This window comes from Bos taurus, chromosome 22 (assembly GCF_002263795.3).
Source record: "Bos taurus isolate L1 Dominette 01449 registration number 42190680 breed Hereford chromosome 22, ARS-UCD2.0, whole genome shotgun sequence".
NCBI lineage: Eukaryota > Metazoa > Chordata > Mammalia > Artiodactyla > Bovidae > Bos > Bos taurus.
Window position 1 is genome coordinate 24,212,287 of NC_037349.1, and position 26,003 is coordinate 24,238,289.

The 26,003-nt window shown below is 39.3% G+C and overlaps 1 protein-coding gene and 1 long non-coding RNA gene across 4 annotated transcripts in view; one reads left to right on the forward strand and one right to left on the reverse strand.

Moving 5' to 3' along the window:
* Window positions 1-26,003, reverse strand: part of CNTN4 (contactin 4) — a 1,027,736-nt gene that overhangs the window by 960,128 nt on the left and 41,605 nt on the right. The window lies entirely within an intron of this gene.
* LOC112443435 (uncharacterized) lies at window positions 305-18,660 on the forward strand. The gene is made up of 3 exons (XR_003031799.2): window positions 305-380; window positions 7,313-7,381; window positions 18,347-18,660. It is a non-coding gene; the product is annotated as an uncharacterized lncRNA (long non-coding RNA).

Sequence of the window (26,003 nt, forward strand, 5' to 3'; positions counted from 1 at the left end):
ATCAGCATTAAAAGTCTCCTCGTGATCTTAACACAGTCAGCCCAGGGCTAATGTTAGAGCAGCATCCCAGAATGAGAAACCACGTCCTCCTCTTCCATGTAGAATCTACTCTGATACATTTTCAGTTTAGCTACAGTACTTCATGGCTTCATTATGTCATCCAGGCACCCCTGCCCCTTCTTCCTTTCTTTTTTTCTAAGAAGCAACCCATTCGGAGATACTTTCGAGTCCTTTCATGTATCAAAATGTACTCTTTCCCTTCATATAATAAGAAAGAGTATCTGGTTAAAGAATATCAGGGTGGCAACCGTTTTTCCACTCAGAGTTCTGGAGAGCAACTGAACTGTCCATAAGCATAGGTGTTGCAGATGAGAAATTAGGTAACAAATTCTTGCTTCTTTGTAAACAACCTATTTTTTAAGTGTGAATTTGTATATGAATTTTCTCTTTATCCTTGGAATTCAAGGTTTACACCATGATGTGTCTAAAAGTTTTTATTTTCATTAATCTTCACCAGCCTGTGGTAGGTTCATTTAATGTGAAGACTTTAAGAATTAGTTCTGCTCAGGGGGAATGGTAATCTATTATTTCTCCTCCTTCTGCACATCTGTTCTCTATTTCAAAAATGCCAATTATTAGCTATGAGTTGAGCCCCAGGATCTATCCTTAGTGTCTCATCTTCTCCTTTATAAACTGTCTTTTTGCTTGTAGTTATGTTCATTCTGCCAGCCTTCCAGTTAATTAATTTGGTTTCCAGGAGAAACCTTTCTCATATTTACCACCTCTTTGGATACTTTGTGTGTTTCCCTGAAAAAAATCTTTTTTGCTTTCATTTTCATTTTTTTCCCTTTTTCATGATTAATTTTGATTGATAAATACAATATCTCCTGTGATGGACAGAAAACTTCAATCAATGGTATATCATTATAGTCCTCGTCTACACACAACTTTAACCTTTCTCTAAAACAACTGTGGTTATGGGCATTGACAGGCCATGTGGACAGCAGAGAATTAGAGCAACTGCACCCATTCCCTAAGGTTGACAAATACCTGAGTTAACAAACAGATCACCACAGCTCTCCCACATCTCCCTCTGCATGAAGGGTGGCCTCAGACATCCCACAAAATTTCAAAGACATGGATGGGGATCCGTATGGATTTTCTAGTAGTGGGACATATTTTTCCCTATGACTATATGGTTAGAAGTTGGGAAAGCAGAAAAGTCTAAAATAAAATAAAAACAAAACCTAATTAAACCGCACAACATGGTATTACCTCAAATTTTTTTCATAGTGAAAGGATTCTTTATTTTTTTTTTAATCCAAACATATACACACATACAACAATACATCAACATTAAAAAGGAGTATTTTCAATACAATGAACAGAATTCTGAACAAAAGATACTTCATTCTCAATTAGAGAGGAACCTCATTGGCACCCCACTCCAGTACTCTTGCCTGGAGGTTCCCATGGATGGAGGAGCCTGGTAGGCTGCAGTCCATGGGGTCGCTAAGAGTCGGACACGACTGAGCGACTTCACTTTCACTTTTCACTTTCATGCATTGGAAAAGGAAATGGCAACCCACTCCAGTGTTCTTGCCTGGAGAATCCCGGGGACGGCGGTGCCTGGTGGGCTGCAGTCTATGGGGTCGCACAGAATCAGACACAACTGAAGCGACTTAGCAGCAGCAGCAGCATGGCAATGAACAAACATGAATAATTCAAGTGCAAATCATGTTGAAATCATAATATGCTCAAATGAATAAAATGCATATGAGAAAACTACACTAAAATATATGTTTTTAAAAAATTTTATCCTCATTTACACCTACATTATATTTAGTCTTAAGCCCCTGCTTTTGCTGAAAAAGAATAAAACTAAACAAAATCCCAGGTGGCACTAGTGGTAAAGACCCCCTCTGCCAATGTAAGAAACTTAAGAAAGGCGGGTTGGATCCCTGGGTTGGAGAGTATTCTTGCCTGGAGAATCCCATGGACAAAGGAGCCTGGCAGGCTACAATCCACAGGGTCACAAAGAGTCAAATACAACTGAAACGACTTAGCACGGACCCAAGCATATAATAAACAAAAAATAAAATATTTGAGATATTTTTAAAAGATGTAAGATCATTACGTTATGTACAAAAGGCAGTGACTTTACCTTAACTTCAGATGCAAATATTCTAGTCAGTCATTTGACACTGAAGAACTGATACACACTCTAAGTGTAATTAAGTAAGTGTTAGTAACTCAGTCGTGCCCAACTCGACTCTTTGCAACCCCATTGACTGCAGCCCACCAGGGTCCTGTGTCCATGAGATTTTCCAGGCAAGGATACTGGAGTGAGTTGCCACTTCCTTCTCCAGGGGATCTTCCCAACCCAGGATCGAACTTGGGTCTTCTGCACTGCAGGCAGATTCTTTACCGACTGAGCTACAAGGGAAACCACACACTCTTCTAGAGTTCTACTAATAAGTGATGAATTTAGTTGACTTAAGCAGTTTATCTGATTACTGGCATTGAAGAACACTGGACTTATACAAGAAACAAGAATTCCTCGATACTGATTTACACAAACCTCACAGTTCAAAACTTAACTACACCAACTTCTGGTATCTGACTATCGTATTATTTAATATATTTAAACTAAGAATGCGTTCTATATGTTGTGTTTAGGGGAGGAAGCCAATTATGCTCAAAGACTGAGATTGTCTTTGGCAATATTTTACTTAAATCCAGGTTCACTGTGGGAATTACAATAATTTCACAACTCAATAGCATACAGGGTAATGTCTCTTTAAAAAGAAATAACACTCCAATCCAGTGATAGATTAATCACACTACTGTTCCAGATAAGGGGAGATGAAAAGATTAAAAACCAAATTTAGTTTGAGGTGTACATTTATGAGTTAGTACTTCAGAGAGATGCTTGACCAACCTAGAGCTGACTTCCAGCTGTCAAAATAAAAGTCCCTGGTTGCTAGAGCATGTTGCTAGGGACAATGGCATCAGTGCTGGCAGCAACACCATCCTCTTGAGTACCTTAACAGCTTTTGTCACTGCTAGTAAAAGATCTGTCTTTTCCAAGGTAGGAGCTAATGTCCTGAGGGTGTTTCAAGAGCAAGGTATATCAGCAAAGAGTCACCTTGCTCAGACCTCAATTCTCAGATTATCTTCACAAACTCTGGGTATTTATAATCTATGTCCACTCACCATAGTGGCTTCTTTACCTGTTTTTTTAATGAAAAGCATCCCCATCCCAGTGGAGGGACTAGCAGCTGGAGTTACTGACTGCTTATTGATTGTAACAGATGAGATGGTGACACTGATGTAAATTACTGCTTTCTCATATCAAGACAGTTTTACCTCTAAAAACAACCTCCATTTTTCCATAAACAAGTGGATTAAAAAAACTTCACTTAGGTCATAAACAAGGAAGATTTGAAATCGTATCAAGGCAAAATACAACACTATCCTAATCATGACCTAGAAGTTCTCTTTTCACTTGCCTGTCTGAGATACCGTGATTTATAATAAGAAATATATACTTGGTCTTCATCCATGGTTCTGGCATAATCCTCCCGTAACCCTTGGAATTTTTAAGTAATAAGAGGACTCGGAGCATCTTTTGTTCTAATATTTAGACTCTGTGACTCTGGTTCCTGACTAGATAGAGCTCCTATATGTCTTGGAATTTCCTAGGTCACAGAAGTATCTTTTTTTTTCTAATGAGGTAGTTCTTGGTGTGCTAGTTCCAAAATGGGGGTCAATCATCAGAAAACTAAGCCATGATTAGTTTAGAACTTTCAGCCCCACCTGACATCCTCAGAGAAAGGGAGAAGGGTTTGAGATGTGAGTGAACAACTAAGTATGCCTACATGATGAAGGCTTCATAAAAATTCCAAAAGTATAGAGATTTCCAAGTGGCTGAACATATCCATGTAATAGAGGGCAGCAAACACTAACCCCATGGGGACAGAAGCTTTTGTGTTCAGGACACCTCCAGACCTCCCCTATATACTCTTCATCTGGAAATTCATCTGTATCCTTTTTCATACAGGGTTTGCCTGATGCTCAGATGGTAAAGAATCTGCCTGCAATGCAGGAGATCTGGGCTCAATCCCTGGGTCAGGAAGACAACCTGGAGAGGGGAACAGCAATCCACTCCAGTATTCTTGCCTAGAGAATTCCATGGACAGAGGAGACTAGCAGGCTACAGTCCATGGGGTGGCAAAGAGTCGTACACGACTGAGCTTATAAACTGAAATATGTGTGTCCGTGAGACTTACTAAGCTATTCTAGCAAATAATCTAATTTAAGATGGGGGGTTCATGTGAACCTCTGAAGTGTGCCAAGTCAGATGGAAGTTGTGGGTAACCGGGTGACCTACTGCTTGCAATTGGTTCTCACGTAGCGGCAGTCCTGTGGAACTGAGCCCTTAACCTATGCGTTCTGCACTAACTCTGGTTAGTGTCAGGACTGCACTGAAATACAGAACATTCAGAGATATCAGAGAGAATTGTTTGCTGTAGGATTAAAACACACACACACACACACGGTGCCAGAAGTGTTGTGAGTATGGTGGTAGCATAACTGTATAAGTGTGAAGAAGAAACATGCGGGAGAGGTGGGTTTTTCTACACACTCTCTGCTGTGTGGTCCACCATGTGAATATTCTTTTGCCAGAATGTCTTTGTGTTTCAGTTGCATCAGGAGAAAATCTGATGCTATATCAACCTTGCTCCATCATTCATGATATCTGGAGCCTAAGATAGAAGTGGAGTCATTCTTTCTACCTCTTTTCACATCTGTTAACACACAAGTCACACACCAGCTCCGTCACTGTAACCGCTGTGTATCTCAGGTCTCTCTTCCCTTCCATTCACTTCCAGCATATGTCAAGCCGTCTTCTTTCCTGAAGAGCCCTCTGTGTTTCAGAACATCTTCCTTTCACCCATTTTTCATAGAGTGCTAAAATGATCTTTATAAAAGATCTGCCAATAACTTCCCATTGCCTCATAATAAAGCCCAGACATTTTAACACAATCTCCAGTCTCATTCTCCTACATCCACTTGCTTCAGCCACACTGATTTCCATCTATTTCTGCAATTACCGAATACAATGCTGTTGCCCCTCTGCAGGTACCTTTGAAGAAAGCTTCAAAATGCAAGGCTTTCTGCCTTATTTCTCTAGTTTAACACTTTCTCATCCTAGAGAAACCCATACATTGGTCCTCCGATTCACTCACTCATAACAATTAGTACTCATTTTTAACACTTATCACAGCCATAAATAAACAAAAATATGACTGGTTGTTTAGCATCTATCTCCCATCCCAAAACATAAGCTCCATGAAAACAGGCGTTCTCCATTCTGTTCACAAAAGCGTGCTCAAGATCTAGCACAGAAGTGTGTACACAGAAGAAAGGGGCTCAATACAGACTTACTGAATTTATGACCCAAATCTGAACATGGGCAACAACAGGAATGGGGTGTAAACTTAACATGCACTGCGGAACCACATAACCAAATGAAAAAGATTTTGAGCCCCTGTTGAGGAAACTAACAGACCTCAAGAAAGTCTTTAGACAGTTTGGAAGCATTGCTAAAGCTTTGTGATAAAATAAGCCTGGACTGGTTATCAAAACATTGGTTACCACCGTTACGACAGTGACGGCAATAACACAGATGATTTGTTGAGAACTTGGTATGTACTAGGGACAGTGTCATGGAGTTGGCCTGGATCCTATCACTTCTTACTCATTGTAATCCTTCGAAGTGAGTACTATTATTATTTTCACTTTAAAATCATGGAACCTAGAACTCAGAAAAGTTATCTGGCTTGCCTGAAGTCACAGAAAGATAATTAATATACGATCAGCCATCTAGGACACAAACTCAGTTTGTCCACCTTCAGATTCTAAGCCCTTAACCACTACGCAACACTATCTCCTGACTTTGCCACTATGTACGACATTGGCCAAGATGACCCTTCTACTATGTTCATCATGACCTAGCCAATAAAATGATGGTGTTACACCAAAGGACTGTCCAAGTGCCTTTTACCTCTAACAATCAATAGAACACATATTTATACAGTCACAGAAGGAACACCGTGGACTGACATTCAATAATAAAAAAAAAAAATTATAATTTAGTAACATGTCCTCCCCATCCTACTTTAGTTTTTCCATAAATAAATTAGGTAACTTGGCATTTGACTGGACTATTCTTTTTTAAGCAATTTTATTAATTCAAGCAGAAGATATTAGGGAAATAGAAGGCAAAGGAAAGCAAAGAAAAAAATACGAGTTTGAATGAGCTTTGGCGTTCAATAACAAGGAAAAGGAAATAAGCATTTTTAATTTGCAAATCACATAACCAGCCAAAGTAGGTGGTCCAAGATTAAAGACAAATGTGGACAAGGTTAGTCAAAGGATTAAACTGAATGTTTAAAAAAAAAAAAAAAAAAAGTCAGGTTGTGTCAAACTGACCTTATTATTGTTCAGATTAAAAGAAAGACCATAGTGGGACAAGCATAATCCATTTAAACACTGCATTAACAATGAAAGAGAGTATTTTTAATGACTGCTTACAGATCTCATTTTCTGTAAATCACCTACCGAAAAAAAAAAAAAAAAAAAGGTGGGAGGGGCTCACCTCACACAACATAAGGCTTCAACAGTCCTCAGAGAAAGACAGTGAAGAGGAACACCTCAAACGTCTGGCAGATAGATAATCCATTTAATAAGAAATCCACAGCGTAGAACACCTTTGATGAGCATAGTCTCAAAACCAACCTTCTGATGTCTTTTGTGTCCTTTCCCACTGCTCTGAGGCACCTGCAATTTTTTTCTTGATGCTCCGGAAAAACTAGCTTGTATCACCAGATGAAAAGTTTGATAAAGAACCTTGATGAAAAAAGCTTCATAGGTCAGGACAAGAGGAGACATAGGATGCTTAACAATTTTTAATTTTATGTTGATATTTAATTTTTAAAATATTAAGGAAGCATTAGGGGTATAGATACAGTAAGCTTTGGGCATCTGTTGAAAAAAATGGTTTCTTTTAAAGTTAAAAAACGTCCAAACTCCTAAGAGGAGTGTGTTCATACTGAGAAATTCTTAGAGGAAACATCTTGGTTAAAAGTATCAACTCTGGAATATCAATCTTATACAACCATCTCCCTGATCAGATCTTGTCTTGTGCTAAGACAGTCAATCAGCGTTCCAGGAACAAGTATAGGCATGATGCCAAGAGCGCTGATTGTGATCTGAGCTCGTAACTACTCTCCTCTCTGCCTTTCAGGATCCCCACATCGTGCACTGGGCTGGAAAGGTTGTGAACTGAAAGTCCCTGGGCGAAATGTGGCTCAAGGTAGGTCCTGTCCAGCCCACTCAATGCTCCCTGCACTGACTCAGGTGATGGAAAGAATGCTGGATTATTTCCCAGTATTCTAAAATTTGGGAATATAACCCCTCTGAACAAAGAAAACAAAAACAAAACAAAGGGAAAAAAAACAACAAGAAGGAAAATATCAAAAATCAGTAGATAACTTACTTCTCTTGAAAAAGTGAAGATCTAGAAACTATAGGTTCAAATTCCCAAATGGCAAAACCAGCCACATGCACTACCTGTTCTCCAGCCTTCTCTGCCGATCAACCACTCACGTATTCTGTAACGGGCCTGATTCTCCTGCTCTTTGTGGTCCCTGCTGGCAAGGACATTTTCTCTTCTCCCTATCAGTGATGATTCACTTCACTGAGAGTCTAGGCTTTTTTCAAATGTAGAACTGGAAAGAAGATGAGGATAATCGCTCGGCCACTTTCATCTCAGCAGCCAGCATTTACGGCGCTTATGTTTGGTGTAACAGCTCGTTCTGTCCTTCATAATTCTTTCAACAGTTGTTGAGACCACAATCACATTTGTAGGGTAAGAAACTGTTAAATAAAAGCTTTTATTCTCTATTATTTATGAAATGCATTTTAAAAAACATTGAGTATGTATGTACTGAAATATTAATGCACAAATAATGAAGGACAGCAGACTTTTGGAAGCATACCTAAACTTTTCATATTATTACTTTTAGAAAATGACATCTCCCCCTTTGTCTGTCTTTGTGTTATAAGCTGTATTTTCTGGAACATAAAATTTGATGTGTAACTTTGCCGCTCTGTCCTATTTACCAGGGTTGTTAAAAAACCCTTCGAACGTTTCCATTTCCCATGTAGGGCAAGCAGTATGTCCAAGATTAAAGAACCTGTGAATTAAGTCCTGGCAACTTATACTAAATTGAATCCAAACACTAGTCCTTGTAATTTAGGGTATGAGTATGAGGCTCCACTCTAATTTCAGTATAAATGAAATCATCCTCTCTAATTTGGGGTTCTTTTCATTCATTTTGATAGACTCCTGGGAGTGATTTTATGCAAATGTGTGCTTATTCAGCCATGTCTCTTGAATGAAAACAATGATTTATTCTGCACCTACTCATGAAAGACAATTAATTTCTGAGAAAATTTGAAGGGAAAAGATTATGCCAGCAACAGTATTTCAAGATTAACTGAAAACATTCATCTAAAACTATAGCTAAGTCAGTTACCACAATGTGGCATGAATATATTTTAATATATAAAATTAACATTTATTGGACACCTCTTATAAGCCAGCATTATCCTAAGACATCTCACTGGATATTTCACTTTATCATCTCAAAAATCAATTTTTATAAATGAGGAAATAGGCTTAAATCTTTAAAAACTTATCTCAAGTCACCCAGGGAAGTAAGTAAGTGTTAGTCGCTCAGTCATGCCTGACTCTTTGTGACCCCATGGACTGCCTCCCACCAGGCTCCTCTGTCCATGAGATTTTCCAAGCAAGAATACTGGAGTGGGTTGCCACTTCTTTCTCCAGGGGATCTTCCCCGACCCAGGAACCGAACCCGAGTCTCCTGCACTGCAGGCAGATTCTTAACCAACTGAGCTACAAGGGAAGCCCAAGTTACCCAGGTAGTAAGCAATAAAGATGGGTTTGAAACTAGAAATTACACCAGAGGTTGTTCATTTTTAATTTTCACTTTGTAGAGGTAATGCCCAATTTATATGTGCAAAATATATCAAGATTCCTTTCCTATTTGTTGTACCCATGAGAGTCTGCAGTTTTACAAGCTCCTCTGATGATGTTTATGCACCAGTCCTTGGGCAACTTAAAACCTACTGGCTGCAGGCATGCCTTCTCCAATGCATCCTTTCCTCAGCTGATTCTGAGTGATCCTACCAAGGTTCACCACCTTTCTTCTGTCAACCCCAATAAACACATGTGCCCTGTTCTTGCCCACCCATCTGACTTCTCCCTGGGATACACATCTTCTCTGGACATGTTCCTATCTCATACCTTAAAACATCCTCTTCTAAGAAGCCACCCCACTCTCAATTTTATTACCTACCATGATTATGTGATATACTGTATTACATTCATATGTATTTACTTTGCTTATTTCACTTTTTAAATATTCTTTCCCATTTTCACAAGTTTAAGTGTAAATTCAAATAAGAAAGTGAAATTTCTCTTTCTTTAAAAATCTCTTTGGGAAAGTAAAAAAAGAAAAAGGCCTCGAGGAGACATGCAAGAAGAAAAGGGAGGTTATGAGTAAAACAAGAAGGAAGATGTTCAGACACACAGATGAGAAATTTTAATGATCCCAAAATGGCTGACGGACATAAAACAAGCATCTCACAGACGCAGGCTTTTACCTATTCTAAAACACCCAGGTACACACACCTAGGAGGGAATAAAATGTAACCTCAATGCACATCAGGGAAGCCTGGTTAGCTGCAGTCCATGGGGTCCCAAAGGGTCAGACACAACTTAGAGACTAAACAATGATAATGCACATCATGACTGCATTCAACTGCAGAACTATCAAAACTGGGGCCAAAAGATTGGCACAGTCCTATCCTAACCCCTGGAGAAGGAAATGGCAACTCACTCCAGTATTCTTGCCCGGGAAATCCCATGGACAGAGGAGCCTGGCAGGCTACAGTCCATAGGGTCCCAAAAGAGTCAGACACCACTTAGTGACTAAACAACATCATCCTAACCCTATCACTGTGTAATGCTGTGATCTTGTGAAAAGTTACTGGAATTCTCTCAGCTTCCATCTTCTAATCCATAAAACAAACACTCATTGAGAATCTATAGTGAATCTGACAAGCCAATGGAGACAACGGCTTCCAGAAATCAGGGTTCATTTGCAACTGCATGCTCATTTTTCCACCTGGCCTAATGGGCAGGATATCCCCTGTGGATACCCATGTGCTGTGCTTAGTCGCTCAGTCCTGTCCGACTCTTTACAATCCCATGGACTATAGCCCACCAGGCTTCTCTGTCCATGGGGATTCTCCAAGCAAGAACACTGGAGTGGGCTGCCATGCCCGCCTTCAGGGAATCTTCCCAACTCAGGGAATGAACCCAGGTCTCCCACATTGCAGGAGGATTCTTTACCAGGTGGATCACCAAGGAAGCCCAAGAATACTGGAATCTGTAGCCTATCCCTTCTCCACCGGATCCTCCAGACCCAGGAATCAAACCGGGGTCACCTCTTTACCTTCTGAGCTACCAGGGAAGCCCATACTAGTCATCAATCTGTTCACTGTAATTGCATATTGCTGCCTCACAGTGGCGCTGTTTATGGAATCTGCAGAAGAAGCTGAGTTACTGCTGCAATGGGATCCCAGAGGGCCCAGCAAGGCCCTTGGAGGAGAATTCCACTTCCTGAAGGCAAAGCTCATCGAGGATGCATGGTTCTCAGGCTTCCAATATTTTCCTGATTCAGATTTTTTTTTTTTTTTTTTAATTTCCACAAACAGCCACCTCCCAAGTCCCCTGCCAGTCATGGAAGCACTGGCAGGAATGACTCTGGCATCTTCCATCTCTTGAAAATGCCAACTCTTTTCCCTCAAAGATCACAAGGGGTTTTGTTTTCAGTCCAACTGTACCCTTTCTAAGGCAGCCCTGCTACCAATCTGCTGTTAGATGGAAAGGCACACCTACAATTCTAAGGGAAGATTCTAGAATCTCTATTGCTGGAGAAGAGAAAAAGCAAACCCAAGGAAAACCCCTCCTGTAGGACCTTATAGACAAAATGTAAATGTTTTGGTGAAAAAGTAAAGGTGAGATGAGAAGAAAATACAGGGGAGAAACTGAATATAAACTGGACGGTCAGAGAAGTGCTTTCTGAGGAAACGGCACATAATCTGAGACCTTAAAGATGCATAGAACCTGCTGTGGGGTGGGGAGAGAACCTGAGGAAAAACAAACCACATGTGTAAGGACTCTGGGCAGAGAAGCCTTAGTCGTGTTTGATTAAACAAATAGGCCAATGTGGTCCATGGTGGAGATCAAGGTGGGGAGTGAGAAGATGAACCTGCAGAGGAAGGCCAAGTCCAAATTGCGTGCAGCCTTGGACTACGTAGTTCCCAAGACTCTCCCGGATCACTCTCTCACTATTGTTCAGACTTGGTGTGCACTGACAACTTAGCACAAACAAATTCACTTAAAAATAGTTTTCAGTCAAGTCAGGGAATAGAGACTTGACTGAAATCTTTTAACACAAAAGATTCAAATCTTTTAACACATGGACGTGTTCTCTGTTCTTATCAAAGCTGCTGTCTCTGTTCTCAGAAAAGCTCCCTCTTAGGTACAAATAATCTGTATTTACATGTCCTGTGGCAATGGGTGCCCCACTTTTCATAAAAGATAACAGAGTTTCCACATTCAGGAGTTGGTGGGTCAGGTATTTGAAGCAAAACTCCATTGCTATAGAGGAATTAATTAATGCAGTGAGGTAAGCACTGGAGAGAAAGAGAGAGAGAGATGCAGAATTTGGGTTTAAAATTAGCTTTCTGAACATGATGAGGAGATTATGTATAAGGCTCACTGTATTACAATCACAAGCTTCTTTTTCTGGAAACAATATTTCAGGGGAAAGATAGTTAAATGAAAATGATTGGCAGAATGCCAAAGTCTAAAACATCAAAACACTTAACAAATTTTGAAAATATATCTGAACCAAGAAAGAGACAGATGATAGGAGAGGTTTTGCTATTGTCAGATTTAGGACATTTGCTGTTTTGCCATCTATCAAATCTATTTACCACAAGCAAGACTTTTTCTCTGGGCAGTCCTGTGGAGATAGAAAGAGATTTTAGTATTTCATTTCCTCTGTAATTCTAGCTCTTTCATGGATCACACAGAGGATGATTAAATGGCTTTTCTGTATTGTTTGTTAAATTTGACTCTTCCCACGAAATGGGGGTGGTTCCCATGGGAACCTGTGGACGTAGTATAAGAGCAAAACAGATCACAGACAATCATTGGAGTCTCTACTGAAAGCACATTTGGCAAAATACTTCATTGGCCATTTCTGTATGAGCAATCCTGTACTACTTATAAACTTAAGATCTGAGGAAGTGAAAGTGTATTTAGTTGTTGCTGAATCCTCATCCCAAATAAAAATCATGGAACTTCTTCTGTTTTAAAAAAGTTATTTTGCACACAAACTCAGTCAAGGACACTACACCAGAAACTGCCTCTAAAGTCATTTGAGCAAAATAGGCCAGTGTCACTCAAGTGGTTCAGATGGAATGGAATTTTAAAAAGAGAAAAACGGCCATATCCATTTCTCCATAGACAACAGAAATTATTATTTTGTAAAAGAGCAGAATGTAAATTTTATAAATTAACCAATATAACATCACATTGCTTCAAATTGGCATTATTCATTATTCATAAAGTATAGCTGGAGATAAACTATAAAAAATAATTCTCATGTTCCTTGGTGATTTTCATTCAATTACAAAAACTTGCTAAAAGTTTGTAAGCTAGAATCCCACACCACGGTCTAAATAGCATTTCCTCCTGGTAAAATTTATGCATGGCTTTCCACATCTCCCGTGCTACAACTCTAGCAGAAGCCAACATAATCTCTCACCAGGGAAACTGAAATGGCCTCTTAACTGTTCTCCCCACTTTTCACTCCAGACCCTTCTCTACACACCAGCCAGAACAATACTTATAAAGGCAAACGGATCACTATTTCAACCCTCCACTATCTCCAACCTCACTCAGAATAAAATCCAACACCTTTACCATAGGTTACCTCTTTGTGAAAAGGCCACATTTAATCTCATTTTTATCTCCTTTCTAAAATAGTCCTCAAAAACTTATTTTATTTGTTATATCAAATTTCTCTCCTCCCATATTCATATTTAAACACACTTGTCTGCACCTCCACCAGGCCTGTGAAACTTCTTTCATCAAGGTCAACAGTGAACCCTTTCCCACTAAATAAATAAGATACAAGGACATAATGTACAGCACAAGGAATATAATATTTTATAGTAACTTTAAATGGAGTATAATCCATAAAAATATCAAATCACTATGTAATACATCTGAAACTAATATAACATTGTTAATCAACTATAATTCAATAAAAAATGCAATGATCCCCACAGGTTACCAAAGCCAATAACCAATACTTAGTCATCTTTGGCACAGTTGATCACTTCCTCCTCCAGATTGTTTTTGTCCACTTACTTTTTAGACAATCTGTTTTCCCTCTATGTCACTGGTTGTTCCTTTTCAGGTTTTGCTGATGGCTGTCCCTCTTCTTCAAGAACCTTGTATTGTTTCGGCAACACGATCCTTCATTACCTCGTCCTCGACTGCATTCACTCCCATGGTGATCTCAGTTCATCTTGAGGCTTTAAGTACCATTAATACGCAAATAACTCAAACTCTCTATCTCCAGCCCAGACTTCTTCTGAATGACAGACTGTTACCTCCAAATTCTTATTTCATTTCACTGCTTAGATGCTCTATTGGTAAATTACTGTTGTAAAACTTCCAGATGTAACAGACTGCCTCAAAATTCAGTAACTCAGAAAACTCTACTCAATACAATGACCTCTATGGGAAAATAATCTGAAAAATAGTTAACATATGCACATGTATAACTGATTCACGTTGCTGCTCAGCAGAAACTAACATACTGTAAATCAGTGATACTCCAATAAAAATAAGAATAAACACCAGCCATTGATTCTCATGGATCTGCAGCTCAGCGAGGGTCTGATGACCTAAGGTATGTTCAGTACGCAGCCCTGGTCTAGTGCACTTGGGGTAAGTGCCTCACATGCAGTCACTGGAGGACCAGTTCAGAAGACAATAACTATTGAGGGAAAGGTCTTCTCACGATGACAAAAGAAAGCTCTTCTCACAAGAGATGGAACCCAACCCTGTAAGCACATTTCAGTCCCATTTCATCCCACCTCTAATGATCCACAGGCCAAAGTGAATCAGATTTCTCAGACTAAGTCAGGATGGGAGATGCACTGCACCCAAGGACACAGGAACAGTAATCGCAGAGTGTAATAGACGTCTCCCACTGTACATCTCCAAGCCCACACCCCGTCCTAATCTGCTCCAGCTGGAGTCATTTCCATCTTAGTCTTCTATTTGTTCAAGACCAAACACTTCGAGTCATGTCAGACTCCTTCTCACACACTCTACTTCCGGAAGCCTACAAATATATTCAGAAGCTGATAAAGTCGCATCATCTCAGCCACCTCCTTCTATGTGCCATCATGTGTGTCTCCTGGCTCACTCCATTACTCTAGCAGGTATCCTAAAGCCCCCCTGCCCTAGTCCATGTCCCCTACCTCACCCCCACCCCCAAGATGGCAACCCATTTCACTGAGTCAGAATGAACTGACAGTGGTTTATAAGACTCTGCATGATATCACTCATTACCTCTCCAAATGTGTCTCCCACCTCTTCCTCACTTGCTCTGTTCTGATCGCAAGAGGCTTCTTTGAGGTCTTCTGAACAAGTCATACTTAATGCCTGCTACCTATCTCTTCTGCACTAGCTCTTATCTGTGGCTGGCAACTTCATCCCCTGGACAGTCATGGGGCTGACTTCCCCAGCTCCTTCAATATTTTCTTGAATATCACCTATACTGTGAGACCTACCTTGACCGCAATATTTTAATTTATAGCTCCCACACCCCCACACTCCTAACCTCCACACAAATTATTTTCCTATCAGTGATGGGCTTACATTCCACATAATTAACTTATTATACCTGTTTATTGTCCACTTCCCCCAACACCCTTCGACCCCCTAGCCTGACATGAGGAGGGAAAAAAAGTCTTATTTTGTTCATTGTTGTGTATATCACAAGCAACTAAATGGCACCTGCACCCCCTGAAGGCTACAAAATGCATTTAGTCACTCACTCCCAACTTCGTCCAGACTGAGCTTCTTCTGGCTTCAGAGCCCTGACGCGTGCTGTTCCTTCTGTCTGGGATCTTCTTTGTCTCATCATTCACGTCTCTGCCCACACCTCACTTCTCCACAGAAGCTGCCTTTGGGTACCTCATCTAAAGTACTCACCTTCTTCCTTCTTTGTCTCACTTTACTGCTTCATTTTCTTCATCATATGTTCACACTGAAAAATATCTTTACTTATTTGCCTATTACTGTCTGTCTTCTCCTATGAGGGTGAAAGCTTTATGAGAACAAGAACGTGTTCCATCTTACTCAGACCTGTCTCCTCAACTCACCTAGAACCATGCCTAGTGGGTCAATAAGAACCTAAAAACAGCTGCTAAATAAATAAGGGTTCCTTCTCAAAGGGGAGGCAACACAAATCCTGTCCACATAATGTGGAAGAAAAATGGTGACTGCATTGCAGGGAAGGCAAGCCTAAAGAAATTAGACAGAGGAAATATGAGTTTTGTGGTTAAACAGAATGTTCCCAAATTCAGTCATCCTTAAAAAGCTGTAGGAGACTGCAAGGCACTTCCAAGAGAAACATGTGTGAGAACTACTCCAGGAGGAAAACCAAGAAAAAGCAGCTTCTGATGCTCCTTTTAGGTTAACTAATTTCCTCAATAAGAAAACATGCATGAAATGAACAAGCAAGTTATTTGATGTTACAAATGATTAAGTGCAAGCTGAGAGAGCTTTGAAGTAGCTGCCACATAATCCCCAGGGGAGGATCTGTAGACAAATAACCAGACTATCCTTTGGAAAGAGATTTCTCCAACAAGAAGGAAAAAAATAGAAAAACATATGTCCCACCCAAGGTGGAACTACTTGCACTTTCACATTTCCAGAAAAAGGCAAGGAAATGAAGAGATATTCCTTTTCCAAGAATGTTAATATATGCAGCGATGCTGGAGTTAATTTTAGAATGCATTACAAATAATGATAACTAATATAACTAATATTTAACTGGCATTTTTATTATGATTCTCTTTCTTACTAAAATCAATGTTACCAATGCTTTCCATGCACGTAACATCTTTTACTTCCCACAGTCACCTCATGAAGTAAATACTTCTATCATAAAGTTTAGACATGAGGAAAGAAAAACACAGGTAGTTTAATAAGCAACTTGCCTGAAGTTACTTAGCTTAAACCCAGAGAATTTTGCTGCAGAGTATATGCTATTAACTCCTGTAGTAAAAATTTCTTAAAAGGTATTCTCAATTTAAAGAATGCTTACAAGAAGCTGAGTATGGTGCTAATAAGCCCTTCATACATACTGGCTTATAAATGTATGTGAACCAACCTAATCATTATTTTCTTAATTCCAATCCTGCATGTCCACCTACCTTACAACATGAAAAAATAAATGAATGAAAGCTATAACCACTCTGTTCCCTATTCAGTTTGCACTGAGACCCAAAGGTATGCTTGACAACCTTGTGGATATCATTTTAGCATGGGCCATCAACTCCCTGCTTCTGTTATCAGTAACAGTACAATGAAAACACACAAGGCAGCTGGCCCTTATCACTTTACTAAGCATTGAAATAATTTTATACTCTAGGGAAAACTCATTGCATCAACTTGCATAAATATTAGCTATATTATTTTAAAAAACCATGAGGTTAACTACCTTCATACGGATAGATGAAAATACACATAACTTAGGTTAGCATCTAAGTAGCAGGGTGTTTCAATGACATCAAATACAGAATTTCAGTTGGAGTTTCTAGGGCAATGCGTTTTCTAACTGTGAAAGTCACCACCTTTAAGCACATAGACCTGAAGGTGCTTTTAGGGTAGAGCCATAGCTACGAGCCAGTGAGGCCTCTGAAGTAGGCATTAATCTCAAATTGGTAATTAGTGGTCCCATGACACATGTCTCACTGTATACCTCCACAGACTGAAGGTGGCCATTTCACTCACCCCCACAGGTGTTCTATGATCTGCCTAAAAACAACCAAATAGAAGTTGTATGCCTCTCAGAACAAAATAAAACCACTGTCCACTGTCCTGAGGTTTCTACAACATCAGTACACTTTGTATTGCTCCATCAATACAAGAATCTTCTCTGATAGCTCAGTTGCAATGCAGGAGACCTTGGTTCGATTTCTGGGTTGGGGAGATCCTCTGGAGAAGGCATAGGCTACCCACTCCAATATTCTTGGGCTTTCCTTGTGGCTCAGCTGGTAAAGAATCCACCTGCAATTCAGGAGACCTGGTTCAATCCCTGGGTTGGGAGGATCCCCTGGAGAAGGGAAAGGCTACCCACTCCAGTATTCTGGCCTGGAGAATTCTATGGACTATACAGTCCATGGGGTTGCAAAGAGTCAGATACGACTGAGTGACTTTCACTTTCACTATCACTTGACCCAACTTGAGGACCACCATAAAGCAGATGGAACATTTCAGAAAGATACAAGAATCTAATAGTCAACCTGAAGGCTTAACATAATGTGAAGCCTGCCTGGCTTGCTCTAAACTACAAAACCGATTTCTCAGATTAGAGCAGAATCAATAAGACAAACCAGCTCAATATAATTAAAGAAAATCTGCAATATTTTAGTATTTGAGACTGCAATGACAAATAATAGACTCAGTCAATAGACAACACACAAAAACCACTGAAGGATGTAAAGTTTAACTGGCATCCAAAGGTAATAAACTAAATGTTAAAAAGTGTTAAATATATATCTCACAGAAAGTTACATTTGTCCTTGATTTTTGCTTCTCTCTGATCCACATGTTATTAATACATCATAGTACAATGTATTTGTCACATATTGAAACTGTCCCAGGCATCGAGTTATATGAAAGGAGAGACATTAATATTCATTGACTCAATTAATTTGTCATCAGTTGATAATTATTAAGTGCATTTATGAAGCCTCATAAGATTTCAACCACTGGATCATTTTACCCTATTGCCACAGCCCAGGAAACAGTTTATGTTTAAAGCTCAAATTGTAAACCTGTATTCTTTTGTTACTATTACTTTTTCAGGAATAAAATCCCACCACCAATCAGCTATATAGAAGCCATAAAACATTTCGTCTTGAGAAAGACTGGACGTGCCTTGAAACATATGCCTTGACTGAGAAAGATCTTGTTGGCACTGCTACAAAAATGGGCCAGGAAAGTTGAAGAGTGGAGGCTGGAGAAAAGATGTCTTAGAAGATGTTATTAATACAAAAGGTGGTCATAGAAAATAATTAACAAATACAAGTAGTCATTTCCATGAGTGACACATAAAAGTTAACAAGTTTCTAGATTCTGTTCTGATTCTTGGAACACTCAATAAAGCCCTGTAAAAATTACTATAAGATTTTTTTTTTGCTGTTATTTGTTTTTATTGAGTGTTTTTTTTAGCCCAAGATAAGAAAAACAGACATAGTTAAAATCATAATAGTCTAAGTAGTCTAAGAATCCAATAGAATGCAGGTATACCCAAAAAACTAGATATTTTCTACCATACTGTGGAATAACAATGAATGGCTTAAGTGTGAATTTTAAAGACAAAGAAATGGACATTTACTGAATACCTACCAAGTACTCAGCCTCACACCTTCTGGGGAAGTATTTGCTATTTCACTGGTTAGGTGATAACTCACATACTAGGTAGGGACAAAACCAGAGTCTTCTGACTACAAAAACATCTCATTTTTTACACAACATATGGTGTGCTATGCCGCTTCAGTCATGTTCAACTGTTTGTGACCCTATGGACTGTAACCTGCCAGGCTCCTCTGTCCATGGGATTAAACTGCAGATTACAACCTTATTGTGGGTCAGGATCAGCATATAATTTGAAATGGGATAAAATGCAAAATATTAGCACTTACTATAATAAGGGTAACAAATATTTTAAGAATATTGGTTCATATATATGCATTTGTCTGTGTATATTTAAAGGAACAGTATTTATTTAGGGTCATAACAAAATAAGTTTGAAATCTACTACATTCATTGCAAGATGCTTGAAACACAGATAGACACTACTCAGCTTATTTTGGGAAATAAGAATGCCAAGCTCTGCATCAGGTAGATTGCTTATCTTCACTTGGTTCTTTCTCTGAGGTTTTGTCTTGCTCCTCCATTTGAAACATATTCCTCTATCTCTTCATTTTCCCTAATTCTCTGCACTTATTTCTCTTTATTAGATAGGTTGGTTCAGTCCAGTTCAGTCGCTCAGTCATGTCTGACTCTTTGCAACCCCATGGACTGCAGCATGCCAGGCCTCCCTGTCCATCACCAACTCCCGGAGTTTACTCAAACTCAAGTCCATTGAGTCGGTGATACCAACCAGCCATCTCATCCTCTGTCGTCCCCTTCTCCTCCTGCCCTCAATCTTTCCCAGCATCAGGGTCTTTTCAAATGAGTCAGTTCTTCACATCAGGTGGCCAAAGTACTGGAGTTTCAGCATCAGTCCTTCCAAAGAAATCCCAGGGCTGATCTCTTTCAGAATGGACTGGTTGGATCTCCTTGCAGTCCAAGGGACTCTCAAGAGTCTTCTCCAACACCACAGTTCAAAAGCATCAATTCTTCGGCATTCAGCTTTCTTCACAGTTCAACTTTCACATCCATACATGACTACTGGAAAAACCATAGCTTTCACTAGATGGACCTTTGTTGGCAAAGTAATGCCTCTGCTTTTTAATATGCTGTCTAGGTCAGTCATAACTTTTCTTCCAAGGAGCAAGTGTCTTTTAATTTCATGGTTGCAATCACCATTTTCAGTGATTTTGGAACCCCCCAAAATAAAGTCTGTCACTGTTTCCACTGGTTCCCCATCTATTTGCCATGAACTGATGGGATCAGAGGCCATGATCTTAGTTTCCTAATTGATGGGTTTTAAGCCAACTTTTTCACTCTTCTCTTTCCCTTTCATCAAGAGGCTCTCCCCTAAATGGGTTTGGACTGCTGTGGTGTGATAAATGTGTGGACAACTTTATAAAGAATCATTTAACAGTGGATTATTTCTGGAGGGAAATAAAATGCCACCAGAACTAATTTGATGAAATGACAAGAGAACACAGATTTTAGTTTGGGGTCCCAAAATCTCTTCACCTTTCTGCTACTGTATTTTCAAATAAGAAAAGGAAATTTGAGGTTGAAATGACTCTCTTTAGGGAGAATATTGTGAAAAATAAGCCCAGAGCACCAGAGGTTACCTCCACCTGCACATCAACTCTCATGAGAGGACCCCCCCGTCCCCACGACAAATGTTTTTAACCCACATAGATTTCCTGGAAGAGAGGGCAGGATTTACAAAATGGTACAAAAGTCTTTTAGTGGTAGCTGATCTTCCATGCATATGTAGTCCTATTTATATAATTAAAATTAATCTGATATAAACAGGGTGTCTTCAAAGTTAGAAATTTCTCCATGGAAATCCTTGGCAGATTTTTCTCTCTTGGAAAGAGGACAACATACCATCCAGGTATCGCCTTGTCTTCACGTCCTCAATTTCAGGTTTAACAGTGAGCCTTCACATGAAGATCTGTGATTGGGAGGATGACTACAATGCAACTCAGATCAACAACCCCCGTCTCCTGGGGGCAAAGTTGAATCAAATATTATAGGCAGACAAGTGTCACACATACCACTCAAAACCACCTTTTACCTCCCTGTCCTCCATTCTCTGCACCCAGCCAAGGCTGATGATTTTCTCCAATGTGAACCATTCTTAGGCAAATGTGTGTCTGTCCCTTCTAGAACCCTTATAAAACCCCAGAAGTAACCACAAACAGACATGCCATTGGTTTAAGTGAATTGTTAAGGAACTGCCTACTAGCAAGTTTTTGGGTAAAAGGAACTCATGTTTTATAGACTTAGCAGCAGAGAACCATTTTAAGGTTGGGGACTAGAACTTCCTGTGTCTAGAAGAATCCCAGGACCTGTAATGTGGGCTATCATCAAAGAAATGAAGAGAGAAAAAGCTTTGCTTACATCTGATTTTAATTTATCTTCTTAGACCCACCCACTGCTGTAACTAAAAAAAGAAGGGCTTCAGAAACCGTATTTATACCTTATACTATTTGCTGCTACAACTCAAGTATATAACCTAAGAAGGTCTAAACAGTAACCAAAATATTATGTATAACTCACCTTGCATTGCCCATTAAAATTAGTCACGGCTGCCTTTAATTGGCACCTTCACCTTTGATGGCTCATCACAAATGCAAGCACTCAGATGCTGGAGGGCACAGCACATCCTTAGGATTCTGCACTGAACTAACAACAGACCCTCGGGTCATCTCTTAACCATTCTCTCTTTCCCATCATACAAATCAGAGATAATAATAGCTCATAGGTCTGTGGACTGAATGAGTAAGTGTTAATAAAAGACTGGGAGCAATGGCTAGTACAGAGGATGCATTTAACAAATGCCAGTTATTAATAAAATTGGCAGAGTGGTATATAAGAGAGGGAGTAAAAGTTTACATTTTGATGATCCCAGCTCAGAACTGCATTCTGATGGTTACTCTCTGAGTTTTAGATTCCTTATCTCTAAAGTGGGAATATTTCCACCTATTCCAAAAAGTTGTTGTAAAGACTAAACGAGGGTCTTCACTGGTGGTTCAGTGGTTAAGGGTGTGGGTACAATTCCTGGTCGGGGAACTAAGATCACACATGCCTCGCAGACAAAAAACCAGAATATAAACAACAGAAGCAATATTATAACTAATCCAATAAAGATTTTTTAAATGATCCACATCCAAAAAATGTTAAAAAACAAGACTAAACAAAAAAATCAATAATTATTGCACCCTACACAGTTACGGCATGTAGTTTATGCAAAATCGGAATCAACAATCTTTGTTTTAATCTCACTAACAACTAGAACACTTCTGAAAGTAACAGTGAACCAAAACCACAAATAAAAAAATAATAATAATAAATATCCAAACAGAATAATTTTATTAATAAATTTGGCCATGGGTCATTCTAAGTTGGAAAGAAAATGGGAAACCTTAAAAACAACCAAAAATGCCTCCAGTCTATAAAATGGAGATGTCCCACAAATCATGTGATGGTCAGAAAGTCTGTGGCTGTACTGCGGTACAGTGAACCACCCCCAGGGAGTGAGCCTCCTGCTCTGAGTGCCCTTGATTGCTTATGTAATGAAGGCAAAAGTAGCACATACATTTGAATCTAGTTAAGAGAGAAAAGAGGCTAAGGCCACAGAACATTCATTCTGTTCTTTCAGAGGAAAGCGGGAATACAGGACACTTTCACTGCTTGATAACTGCAAAAATAGAGGCAGCTCATTCACAAAACCTGAAAGGTGAACACTCACTCCTCAGAGCTCTCCTAGGAGCTCACATTGTATGCCTGAAGCCACCTCCTAATTTTTGTGAAGTGCTGCTGCTTCCCTTTCTCTCTGCCCTTCCCCCTCCAAGACTCCTCCCCTGTCCTCCACCTACTCCTCTTCCTCCTTTGTTGCAAAGCCAGCTCTACAGTTTTTGAACTGGTAAGGGAGGGGAAGATTAAGAAAATTGTAGTGGGAAATGAAAACTATCCAAAAGACAGGAATGCAGAGGCCCTAGTTGGAAAAAGAGCAGGATAGGCTGGTATATTTTGGAGAGATCATAAAATATTTTTATCAAAAACTATTATTCATGATAATCAGATGTAGACACAGACGCTTCCTCAAATACTGGGAGAAGATGCATGCATAGCATACTGCATAGCCTTTGCTTTCATTTTTGGCTGGATGATCAGTCAAGAGAGTGCCATGGAAAAACAAAACAGTGTCCTAGAGCCTTATGTGTGAACCGTTAACATGTCAATGGCAGAAACAATTAAAGTGTCATAAAATGAATGTGAAATGTATCAGGATGAAGAAATAAGTAGTGACGGTAGTGAGGTCTAATGGCCAGCAGCTTGAGATCTGCAGACTCACCCTCGGTTCCTGACTAAGCCACTAACGGTAATTTAGAGCATTTCAGTCTTTACTTTTATTGAAGCTATATTCGTAAAATGCATGCCTCTGCCAAAGGCTTTATGCTTTTTGGAGAAAATAACCAGAACTCCACATTAAAAGAATTTGATAATGAGAGTCCTGTGTTCAGTCTGCCTGAACACAATGCTGGTATAATTCTGCTTATGGTAAAACTAAGAACAGTGAAGATGGCTGTGTAGTTGGCAGCCTGAGAGTCTGAGAGCCATATTCTTCTAGAGGATGAGTTCAAGGTTAATTTCAAAAGGTTCAGTGAGCTTTCTATGGCCTTCCATCTTCACACTTGTATTAGTTACCTATTGCTGATGTGACTCATCACCACAAATGCAGTGATCTAGAACAACATAAATTGATTATCTCATGGTTCTAGAAGTCAGAGGTCAGAAATGCATGTCACTGGGCTAAAATCAAGTGTTGTCAGGCTGCACTCGTTATCAGGGGTCTAGAGAAGAATCTGTTTTCTGGCCTTTTGCAGCTTCTAGAAGGGACCCTCATTCCCTGGCTCATGGCCCTCCTCCATCTTCAGAGCCAACAATTGCAACCTTACAACCACTTCCATCATCATATCTTCTCTGACTCTCCTGCTCCCTCTTCCCAAGGAGGAAGACATGAATATCTTTGGTGGGAGCCATTGTTCTGCCTATCACATCACCCCACATGACAATTCTGTGGAAAGTTGCCCATTACACTGAAGAAGAAGCAATTAAAATGTTAAGGTTGGATAAAACGAAATGTTAGTTGCTCAGTTGTGTGCAATTCTTTGTGACCCCATGGACTGTAGCCCATTGAATCTTCCAGGCCAGAATATTGGAGTGGGTTGCCATTTCCTTCTCCAGGAGATCTTTCTGACCCAAGGATTGAATCCCGGTCTTCTGCATTGCAGGCAGTCTCTTTACCATCTAAGCCACCAAGGTAATCTGCATTTTAGGAATTTTTCCCTAACTCTTCCAGCAACTAGTATTCCAGCTTAAAACAGGGGTGAATGATACCTAATTTGAGGCTCCATATAACCCTTTACCTTGTAGGCTGTATACTGAATTTTAGTCAGGCTGGTAGATGATCAAACTTGGAAACATTAAAGGAATGAAGCTGCAATTCCTAACAACTTCTAAGACTGACTCTCCAATCTTCACGCTGGACATAGTATCTTTGAAAAATTCATATCTTCCTGCTTCTATCATTTTCAGTTGTTTTTTGTCACATATGAGTAAAGTCACAAGGAGCACAGTTCCCCAAACACAATCTTCTTTCCCCAGAAAATTCACAAACCTCCCAATGTGATAGTTACATGAAAAAACACACAAATAGAACTTAAGCAACTGAATCACTTGCAGGAAACAAAACTCATTTTGAGTCAAGGATCTTTCCAAAGAATTTTCTCATCAGTTTATCACATACAGGGAAGGAAAATGTGGAAACAAACAGAGAAGACGTTTTGATTTGCAAGCCTGCACAGCTGTCAAGTTAAGCCATTGAATAGGTGGGTCCTGCCGCTGTCCACACATACCTTTGTCTATAGTGACGAGGCAGTCCCATTGCTGATACCTCCATGTAGTTCATTTACAATAAGACCTAAATCACTTGCTTTTTATGGTTAAGGCTGACATAACCTTAAGTAGAGCAATATGAAATGTGCCACTATAACATATGAAATTGACATTTCATGTCCATTTTAGATACAGCTAGATGACAGTCTAAAAGAGCCATTTTAAGTGTGAGTCAGAGTTTTATTTTTGACAGATGGGTGCCATGGCTGGAGAATTTATCTAGGTTATATCTGAACTCAAGTATGATCTATATGATTATTTTGATTCAATGGCTTTAGACATTGTGAAAATAATTTTTCCCTCCCAGATTCTAATTTGTTATGTCACAGATGTCCTATTTAAGAACTTCTTGTTTTGCATTTCAGCAATCATATGAAGCAGGACGACAGGCAACTAGTCCTCCAAACTGATAATCCATATATTTCTGTCTTCACTCATTTAATGTTGGATAAGAACAGACTTTACAATCAACTAATTCTTACAGTACACTAATAAAAAAGCAAACAGTCAATGCTCATTGAATGGTGTCTGTAATTACATAATACCATAAAGCGTATTGTCCATGCTTACACATCTGGAGCTCTCCAGGATTTCTTCCTTTCCTTTTTTAACCACAGAAGCATTGTTAAACTCTTTACCTTTCAAACAATTATACTCTCACAAATTACTATCATATCATTTCTCAAATATAACTCTCTAAAATATAAGAAATGCCTTATTAAAGCATTAATAGAGACAGCATGTGCATTCCGTTAAACTCATCAAAACACACACATGCAAAAGTGGAAGAATATTATGAATATGTTCACAAAGTCTAAGTAATGGAATATGAAAAACTAATCCATTCAAAGTTATTACCTGGTACAACACACCCTCTCTTATTGACAGTTACTCCTAATAATTCTGTGTACCTTTTAGTAATTTTTTCAGTTTTCAGTGGAAAAAAATACAGCAGAATCTGGTATCATCAAAATGAAAATTTAAAGGTTTATATAATTTAATTCTGGAATTCTACTGGCTTCATACAGCTTCATTCTGGAACACAGATGTTATCATGTCTCTCAGCTCTGTTATACTTTAAACTGAAAACATTTTTAGTCAGTGCCTCCTGTCAGGATGGCAAGATGATGGTCAAGAACTTGGGATTACA